The 10630-nt window shown below is 41.4% G+C and overlaps 1 protein-coding gene across 4 annotated transcripts in view; it reads left to right on the top strand.

Annotated features, from left to right (window-relative positions):
* Positions 1–10630, top strand: part of LOC138973905 (uncharacterized) — an 88430-nt gene that overhangs the window by 33018 nt on the left and 44782 nt on the right. The gene's annotated exons all lie outside the window — the stretch shown is intronic.

Consider the following 10630-nt stretch of genomic DNA (forward strand, 5'->3'; position numbering starts at 1 on the left):
TGATGGTTATACGCATATATAGCTATTCTGATGGACACGTGGGGGAATTCGGGGGCTGTGATTGGATGGTCTCTTCCGATCATCAAAGCATAATGCTACGGAAGTCGGCCATTTTTGCCAATATCCAAAAGCATATTGGCAATAACAAAGACAAAGTTCCGGTTTACCCATCTGTACCACACGATGTTTCAATCGACAACAGCATACACTGACAACTTGAAATTCTTCTCGGGAAAGTGTTTCAGCTTTACAAATGTCGATAGCATACCCTTTTCTGCTAACTTTTCGATGAAACAGGACTAAACCAATTATTTTCTGTCTCTAAACACCACAAAATGCCCAAAGTCGAAAGATGTAGTACAAACAGGGGAGTAAAACGAAACAGCCGTTTGTGTGTGCCTGTGTGAGCTCACAGTTGCCGACTGACACAAACTTTCGCATTCGGCTTTTCTTATCTCGTAACTCCACACTAAATACCCCACTTCCCCTCTGAAGTATTGATGTACAACCCCTGGCACTAACATTCATGAAGTCGTTTATAACTGAGGTTGAAAAATTCGCTTCATGACGAGACAAGTATAAAATTAATGCCATTCACCCAAATTGAAAACGTCGCTGCCGTCTGCTCGCGTTGTTCGGATTAGCTGGTCTCTTCTCCTCCCCTTGTTGCATCCTTGTTCTTCAGTTGTTTCTAGTTTTCCGTTGATGTTGTGTTTTGGTCTTCTTCATAAGTAGTCTTGTTCAAAATTTAAAAAAACTCAAACTTCTTTTTGTTGTACATACGAATGAACTAATAAAAGTCAATAAAAAGCTGTTTAACAGCTGTGTTGTCAAATTGAGTTTTTTCCCCAAGTCAATGTGGCGCCTGCGCAAAACTAATGCGCATAAGAAACGGCGTCTGCTATCAAAACCTGAGATCAACGCATCGACGCAAAAACTGTCATTTTGTAAGTTTGGAACAACAAATCAAGGTCAGAACAGCTATATAATCGCTATTGTATTTTCAGCGTAGCAATAGGGTCCGATATTTAAACTCGAACAGGTATAATGCGACTCGTCTTCGACTCGTCGGCTTTATACTTGTCTGGTCAAAATATCAGACCCTATTGCTTTGCTGAAAACTCAATAGCTGTTACTAATTATTTGTCATCATTTTCACGAGTTTTCATTCACAAACACCTGGGAAATAAATCTCATGTTCCCCATGCAATTATTCCCCGGTTACCATAGTTGCAGGAAGCAGGTTATACAGGAATAATCAAAAGCAAACCCGGGGATTCTTCGGCTCTTTTCATTGGTGTTTCCAGTGACCTAAACTAACGACACTGCTTTGCAAAGTTCCAAAAACGAACTGGCAAACTGGCAAAAGTTAAACAAAAAAACTACTTCATGAAAGGTCATAAATTCATCACAAACAAATGAAACCTGGCGATAGGTTTTGTCTTCTTACAAAGTCATGGAGTGCGTGTATCTGTGTTTCGATACACAGACGTTCGGAGAAACACGAACGTCAAGTTCAAGTCAAACCAATTGACCCCTAACACACACATGTTGACCCGTGCAAAAGACGTTGTATCGATAAACGAAGCGCAAATAAGAAATGATAATAAAAGCAAAGAACATAGCAACAAGATATGCAAACATCTAACAAAGCTGAGCAAGCAGACTGACCGGTCTAATGAAAAACAAAGAGGCAATGAGTCGGCACGACGCAAATCTTCTGTGACCTTTGACCCAACGTAGCTTCCACATTCGATCACTAAGCTTAATATTTACACCTGAAACCCGAGGAGGTGGAATACTGAGAGGAACATACAGAACTGTGCATCTTCAAACCTGACATAGTTATCTCAACATTTTATGAACTCAAAACTCAGAAAGTTGCTTTCACACGCCAGCTTTGATTGCAACAACGTACTGGGGCCCCAAACCCATGAGTTATCAAAACGGAACTCGTGTTTCAAAGCATGGCTCCCTGTGTTGATTTGGCACCTATTTTCTCACTACCAAAATGATGACAAAAACGATGTTTGGTGGTTTGTTGTCAGACCAGCTTTTTTGTCGGTCCTCGGGGGGCATATCGACTTTTGTTTCATATTTATTGACCGCGGCCTTTGGCCTTGGTCAATAAATATGAAACAAAAGACCATTATGCTCCCCCGAGGACCGACAAACAAGCTGGTCTGTCAACAACCCATCAAACATCTTATAGTGTCTCACCAACACATATTCCAACAACAAGTATATATTTACAGGAGATTAACGAATTAAAAAAAAAGTTAATAGGAAAAGAAAAAGAGGTATTGTACATGAAAATGTCGATTTCCATTGTAGGGCAGACACTTTTATGAGGAATATTGTAATAACAGTGGTATGCATTAAACGCCCCACATAATGTGCTTGGCAAATTTGAAAAAAAACAAGCAAACATTTATCATCAACCGCCACAAGGATAACAAGGGCAGTACCAGGAAAAGGACACAACAATGTGAGGTCTTTGTATAGGGTGCGCGTGACTCGCAGTCAATGGATGGATTTGAAAGAGAAGGATCATCTTGTTTTCCTGCCATACACACCTGTTTTGCTATCTCTGTTGAGACAAGCTACCAAGCACAAAATGAAACCTTTTCACGAGAAAACAAGCTAGTTATCAGCATGACACAAAAAGTTGTCCATATTTGTGACCCTCCACCACGAAATGAGTCGCATGTCACCTCACGCGGTTCTGCGCTAGGCATAATATAACTCCGGGGGGTGTCTAGTAACAGTGTGAGGGTCACCATAGTCACAGGCTTATAACTCAAAAAGTGTTCACTCTTTTCTAAAACGGTTTTCACCACTGGATAGAGAATAAAAATGTAAAAATATGAAAATTATGAAAAGGTGACATGCGACTCATTCCGTGGTGGAGGGTCACATTTGGGGTCCTTTCTCTGCATGTAGTGCTATTTCCTCGCCTCTGCAAAGCAAACATACCAGCTGAATAGGAGCCAGGCTGTGTGGTATGTGTGTTTAGAAATAACCTAAAAGGATGTCTAAAGCCTGTATAGTTTAATTGTTTACCCTCCCTTTTCATAAAGCTGCACATGATGAATGTGAACCAGGACGTGTATCCTTCTATCGTGTTATCGTTGAAACTTTCACTCTGCTCAGAACAACATGTGAAAAAGTTTACGTGTGAGAGCATCTTTACCTATTGCTGTGTGAACAACTTGTCGATACTTTGATTTCAAAGTTATGTAAGATAGCTGTGTGTCGATTAATGCTTTAGTCTTGTGTATTCTTGCTTGGATCGGTTTCCTTTGGCTTCACTCCGACGATATGGAAAACGTCATGTTTGTTGCCTGGTTATGCTACTGTCTTTTGATTACTGCTGGCGTAGGTAAGGAAAGTTCATCACATGTTACACATTCACTCGAGCAGAACAGAAATGCTGAATTTGAGACATGGTACACATAACCTCGAGCTATGTGTACATGCAGTACCCGGCGAAAGAAACACAACTCATTCGCGCCCACTGTTGCACGTGACTTTTCGTCATTTTCAAATTGTCGTAAAATATGAACCAGATAAGAAAAACAGATTCGTTGATGATATTGTACTGGCTCTATGATTAGTGCATAGTATTTAATCGTTTTTGTTCTTTACTTTTTCATAAATTGTGTTATACATGGTAAGGGTCAAGCGAGTCGTGATTGCAGGCAAACGTGTCACTTCAACATGCTACAAAAATCGTAAAAATGCATATTTGTTAACAATTAAAATAAAGACCATTTAATTAGAATTATTCGCCAAAGCGTTTAATGATGAAAAGTCACTTGCAACAGTGGGCGCGAATGAGTTGCGTTTCTTTCGCCGGGTACTGTATTTTTGCTTGTTGTCACCCTCGTCGTTTTGAGACTCCACCAAACGTTGTTGAAGTCCTGTGCCTCGATCGATTGCCTTGTACCTTGCGTTTTGTCGTTGTTCTTTTTTTCAGACATTCTAGACGCTGGAAACCCGGAGACAGAAAATTGCAACGCAGGTTTCATTGACATTCGAGAAAACATTTAACGTGCGCCACACACAAGACAGAAGTCTCAGCACATGCTTTATGTCTCACCCAGTCACATTATTCTGACACTGGACCAACCAGTCCTAGCACTAACCCCATAATGCCAGACGCCAGGCGGAGCAGCCACTAGATTGCCAATTTTAAAGTCTTAGGTATGACCCGGCCGGGGTTCGAACCCACGACCTCCCGATCACGGGGCGGACGCCTTACCACTAGGCCAACCGTGCCGGTCACGTAGTAGTAGTAGTAGTAGTAGTAGTAGTAGTAGTAGTAGTAGTTCTTTCTTTATTTGGTGTTTAACGTCGTTTTCAACCACGAAGGTTATATCGCGACGAGTAGTAGTAGTAGTAGTAGTAGTAGTAGTAGTAGTAGTAGTAGTAGTAGTAGTAGTAGTAGAAGAAGAAGTAGTAGTAGTAGTACGGTGGTGGTGGTGGTGGTGGTGGTAGTCGTAGAAGTATTATCATTACCACCATCATTTTAGCCATTATCGTTATTTTTGTCTTTGAGCCGGACCAGAATCCACACGGATCATAGGACCAACATACAACAACCTTGACATAGAGATGGCCTTGACATGTCAAGCGTGTAACGTGACCCCTGCCGCCATCTTTAACTGGACTGGTGTTGACTGAGCGAGTTTTCGCGAGGAACAGGGTTGAGGTACGGTAGGGTCACTGCGCATGTCTGGTTTTTTTCTTCGCGGAAACGCTGTTGGGTTGTGTCCAGTCGCGTCCCTTGCAACAAGATGGCGACAAGCGCGTTACGGATTTACTGTTGTGGAGAGTTGATGGACGACGATGATGAACAAGCAGTACTGTTTTATTGTTGATGTGAATGTAATGCCAAAACATCGAACTATCGATTCGAACGTCAATGAAGAAGTGAGCGTGAAAATCGAGCGCAAAACAGCCGGGTAAAAGTTCAGGGCGCTAAAGTACATTTGAGCCGAAATCGCACCCAAACTCCTGTTGACCTCATTTCTTCCCAAAATAAACATCACTGCTAAAATAAAATGCATTAAAACCAAGACAGTATCCAACCCAGTATCCTTAATTTTTGAAAGGCTAAGTGATTTACAACAAATGTCTTCTCACTTTGTCAAAAAATATTTGCAGAAGTTTCTCACCTCGCCTTGGCAGCCATCTTGGAACTGGAGAGACCCTACGCAGGAAGCAAGGTTGAAAGTTGGTTAACCGGTGACGTCACTCCAGTCGTACCGGACCGAGTTTTTGCGACCTCCGGTTCGACTCGAGTCACCTTAGTTGACGCTAAAACTCGCTCACTGTCTTCCCGTCGATTCGCCCAACACCAGCACATGCCGATTTGTTCCCAAAGCGGGGGAGGACGGGAAGGTGATCACGTGTAAAGCCAGCAACTCAGAATATCCTGGACAGTTGAGCGTCACAACTACTTAAACCTTAAATCTCACTTGTTCTTGTTGTTCTTGTTATTGTAATGTTGTTTAAAGATAGTACACCTAAGGCGCCATTTTAGAGTTTTCCTACGATTTGGACCTTAAAATGTTCACGTGACATTCGTTGTACTGTAACTTAGAAACACCTGCAATGATTTGCTTGATACTGCTCCGAAACTATGCCAAATAAAATGTAAAAATTTAATCAGCGAGCGGTTTGCTTCGCCTAGCTCTCCTGTGTTAGGAGTTCGGATTTCCGTTCGTCATCATACTTTATTTATAAAAGTCAAAACCTTTGGATTGAGGTCAAACCTATAGTTTACAAAACGCATGCACATTCCGTGCTATACATGGCTAAACACTTTGTATTACATGAGCAAACACACAGTACATAAGCAAACACACAGTACACACACCCTTTTGTTTCTTCTTCTTCATCTGCGCCTTAACACACCAGGCGCGGCCGGGATTCGAACCCACGACCGGCGTCTCCAAAGCGGAAGGTCGTGGGTTCGAATCCCGGCCGCGCCTGGTGGGTTAAGGTAGAGATTTCGTTTGAACAATCACCGCTTGAGAAATTCCTAGGTGCCCTCCGTAAAGAGCGAGCATTTTTCAAAGAATTTATTTTTGTGTGGCCTGCCGGATTTACTCTAAGACAAATCGTAAGCCTCATTTTGGCGCTTGAACTAACTTTTAAAATCTAAATAATAAAATGACAGCTTGTTACACGAACATTTTTAATCATAAACATGTTCTTTTATCATCAAAGTAAGATCAGTGCAACTCGAAGTTTTGAAAGTTTTAAAAAAGGGAGCCCGGAAGCAGGTGACAGGTGACGCAAGGTCGTGTTTCTCCAAGCAGACACATTTTCTGCATATCGCTTGCTTCTTTGAAGCCAACCGCCACCGGTAAGTTCGTGTAAATCGCAGTCGTTTGTTGCATTTTAGATTCAGAGGTACACAATTACGTGCTATTGCAGATACAGCGAGTCGCATTGAAATCACAAACTGACGACGAAATTGTGAAAAAAGGAAGTGTGTGACACGGGTTCACGATGGCTCAGGGTAAAATAAACCACGAAATCTAGTGTGTGGTTTACGCAAAATAAATAGCCATTCAAACGAACTGTGTCATTTAATTAATGCTGTTAAATGCTATTGCAAGTGTGTTCCATAAGGTTATGACTGGGTTGTTTTCGTGAGAAGATTTAAATCGTTCTGTAAACCATTTGAGGCAGACTGGGCATTTAAAATAACCTATAACAAGCAGTTAAGGTTGAAAATATATCAAACTGTCTTCTTTACCTATCTCATACTATGAACAGTTGTGAATTCTTCTGTGTCTAATTTTTGCTGAATGTTTATCAAAGCTAATTCGCATTAATTTGGTCTTACAGTTAACTGAAGAGAGACAAGCTACCAAGCACAAATCCAAACTTGTTTGCAAGAAAACCAGGTAGCTAACTATCAGCACAAAACAACAAGGGGTCCATATTTGGGACCCTTCCCCTGAATGTAGTGTTTTGTCCTCGCCTCTGCAAAGCAAACATGCCAGCTGAGTACGAGCCAAGCTGTGTGGTATTTGTGTTTACAAATAACCGGAAAGGATGTCTCAAGCCTTTATAGTTTAATTGTATACCCTCCCTTTTCATTAACCTGCACAGGATAATGTTAAACCACGAAATGTATCCCTCTATCGTGTTATCGTGTAAACTGTCAGTCTGCTCAAAACAAAATGTAAAACAGTTTACGTGTGAGAGCATCTTTACCGGTTGCTGTGTGAACAACTTGTCGATACTTTGATCTCAAAGTTAAGTAAGATTGTTGTGTGTTGCTTGCATCGTTTTCCCTTGACTTCACTTGAAAGTTATGGAAAAGTTCATTATTGCTGCCTGGTTATGCTGCTGTCTTTCGATTACTGCTGGCGAAGGTAAGAACAGTTCAGCAAATATTTCAAACTCACTCGATCAGACCAGATATATAGAGCAACATTTAAACTGGAAACGTACGGACAGAAATTCTTTAAGTATTATGCCTCTTCTGTTTGGAATTCAGTGCCCGCTGACCTTCGCAGTTGCTCTTCCCAATCCCAGTTCAAATCGAATCTAAAAACACACCTTTTTCGCAAACATTTACCATACAATATATTTTCAAGCCTGGTCCGTTCCTGATGGTCATTTTTGTCCCATGTACTGTACATAGTTTTTGACGTATGTGTTTTGAGTGCGTATGTTTGTGATAATGTATTATTGTGCAATTTGTTTTATGTAGTGCGCGTGTGTGTCCGTGCGTGTGTTTGTGTAACCGAGTGCCAAATGTAACCTACCCTGCTCGCGGGACCAAATGTAACCGAGTGCCCCTTTCTCTCCAAACTCAAACAATCAAAACAAACTGACACAGGTTAAATTACCAGGTTCTTTTATTTCCAAATGATGGTGAGGGGAAATGTGTGGGAAAACAGGGGTTTACCTTTAATACAAAACTTCCAATGTGTTCTACTCTCTAAAACTAAAACAAACCAAAACAATACTCTAAATCCTCACTCTAGAACTATACTCCAAAACTATACTCTAGATCCTCACTCTAGAACTATACTCCAGAACTATACTCTAGAACTATACTCCAGAACTATACTCCAGATCCTCACTCTAAAACAATAGTCTACAAAATCAAAAAACCCAAAGAAACTCTAATCTAAACAAACGAAGTCTAAAAAAACAACTTTAAAAACAATTCCCCAAAAAAACAATCTAACAAAACCTAATTAAAACCTCGTCTCCTGAACCTAACTGAAACCCCGTCTACTGAACATAACTGAAACCCCGTCTACTGAATCTAACTGAAACCCCGTCTACTGAACCTCGTCTACTAAAATCCAACTGAAATATAACTGAACCCCTCTAACGAAACCCTGTCTGCTAAAATCCAACTGAAATATAACTGAACCCCTCTAACGAAACCCCGTCTACTAAACCTAACTGAAACCCCGTCTACTGAACCCCGTCGCACATTCCGCCATTCTGTAAATCACAGAATGCACGTCATAAGCATACATAAACAACTCAACAATTTCAACCACCACAAACTAAATCCTTTAACAACAACAAAACACATCATTCCTTCCAAATAACATGCCTACAATACAGTTCTCTCAAACACTCAAACGGTTTTCTAAAACATTCAATAAACAAAAGTTTTCCCGAACATTCAACTCACAAAACAATCTACTTGAACATTCAAATAAATCCTCCCAAAGCAGGTGACAACCCGCATACTTTAACGCTGTTTTATCCATTATATAAAAAGAATAGCATATAAATAACATACTCGTCTCAACAAAGTCACATTACTGTTCCCTTTCTGCTCGTAGCAAACCTGCCACGCGACCGCTCATTGGACACGTCTGTTCTGCTCGAAGCACCAGCGAAAAGTAAATGCCCCAACCCACAACATCGCGCGTGCCTACGTCACAATGTTAAAACAAATTCAATTCAGAGGGGTGTCGGGTACCGAAAAGCGATCATTTTACCCATGCAAATTAAACGATCGGCTCTTCCGCCAGACCATTTCAATACAGGCAAAACACAGTCTCGGAAACCTTAGTGGATCCCCGATAATACAGGTTTAAATCCTCGATAGCACAGAGGTACCACGAGTTCACAAGTTCAAACGGATGCGCACAAGTACATGTGTACCGTAACTGTCGCTCAGTCACAAGCTCACATTTGTGATGATGTTTTATTGAGCAAAGTATGATATGTGTGAGATTGCACTGTAAATAATGTTATGTTGTCGTTGTACTTTGATTGTACAGCGCTTTGAGCATGATTGTACAGCGCTTTGAGCATGATTGTACAGCGCTTTGAGCATGATTGTACAGCGCTTTGAGCATGATTGTACAGCGCTTTGAGCATGATTGTACAGCGCTTTGAGCATGATTGTACAGCGCTTTGAGCATGATTGTACAGCGCTTTGAGCATGATTGTACAGCGCTTTGAGCATGATTGTACAGCGCTTTGAGCATGATTGTACAGCGCTTTGAGCATGATTGTACAGCGCTTTGAGCATGATTGTACAGCGCTTTGAGCAGGGTTATACCCTGGATACATGCCCTATATAAATAGTATGCATTGTTATTATTATCATTATATGTGTACTTTTGTTTTTGTCGCCTTCTTCGTTTTGAGTCTCGACCAAATGTCATTGAAGTTCTGTGCCTCGATCAATTGTATTTTACCTTCGGGTTTTTTCGTTGTTCTTTTTGTTCAGACGGTCAAGACGCTGGAAACGTGGAGATAGAAAACTGCAACGAAGGCTTCATTGACATTCAAGAAAAGGCCAACAACACAATAAAGTGCAAAGGCTTCAACGAAAGTGACACCATCGGGTGGGCATTCAAAAGGAATGATAAGAATATGTCAAACGGAGTGGCGACGTGTTATGCAATCTCTAACTGCACTGTCCACCAGCCTGACCACTTTGCTGTAGAGAGGTCACCGTCACACAGCACGCTGTTCTACCAGCAGTATGACCGTGAGGTGGACAAAGGAGCAACAGTTACCTGTGCCAGTGTGGATCCGTCGTCCAATGAGTCTATGACGTGCAGTCTCAACGTTATAAGCAAGATTTCCCTTTATCTGCCTTTCTTTTGTTTGATCCTTCTTGCCTTCTTCCTCCCTCTCTCTCTTTAATTTTTCTTTGTTTCTTTTTTTCTTTTCTTTGTTTCACTTAAGTATTGAACATCACTTTAACATCATATATCAGAATTTGCATTCTAACAGTGATCATTTCAAAAATGCGGCCATATATGGATACTAGATGAATACCCGTTTCGCCGGGTACGGCTTCGCCGGGAAGAAGTAGAGCCGAATACCCGGCTTCGCCGGGGACACGCCGGCGACGCACCGCACGAAGGAAGGGAGATAAACGTGCAAAACACTGGAGAAGATAAGGAAGAGTAATACCCGGCTTCGCCGGGACAGTGACCTTCTAAAAATAGTAACGGGAATATGGATTGAGCGTTGTAGACAGTGACCTTCTAAAAATAGTAACGGGAATATGGATTGACACCACACGAAGGAAGGGAGATAAACGCAAAACACTGTAGAAGATAAGGAAGAGTTACTGGGAATGGATCTGGGAAGATGAACAGAAAAACCAAAA

The sequence above is a fragment of the Littorina saxatilis genome, linkage group LG8 (assembly GCF_037325665.1).
Source record: "Littorina saxatilis isolate snail1 linkage group LG8, US_GU_Lsax_2.0, whole genome shotgun sequence".
NCBI classification, from domain to species: Eukaryota; Metazoa; Mollusca; class Gastropoda; order Littorinimorpha; family Littorinidae; genus Littorina; species Littorina saxatilis.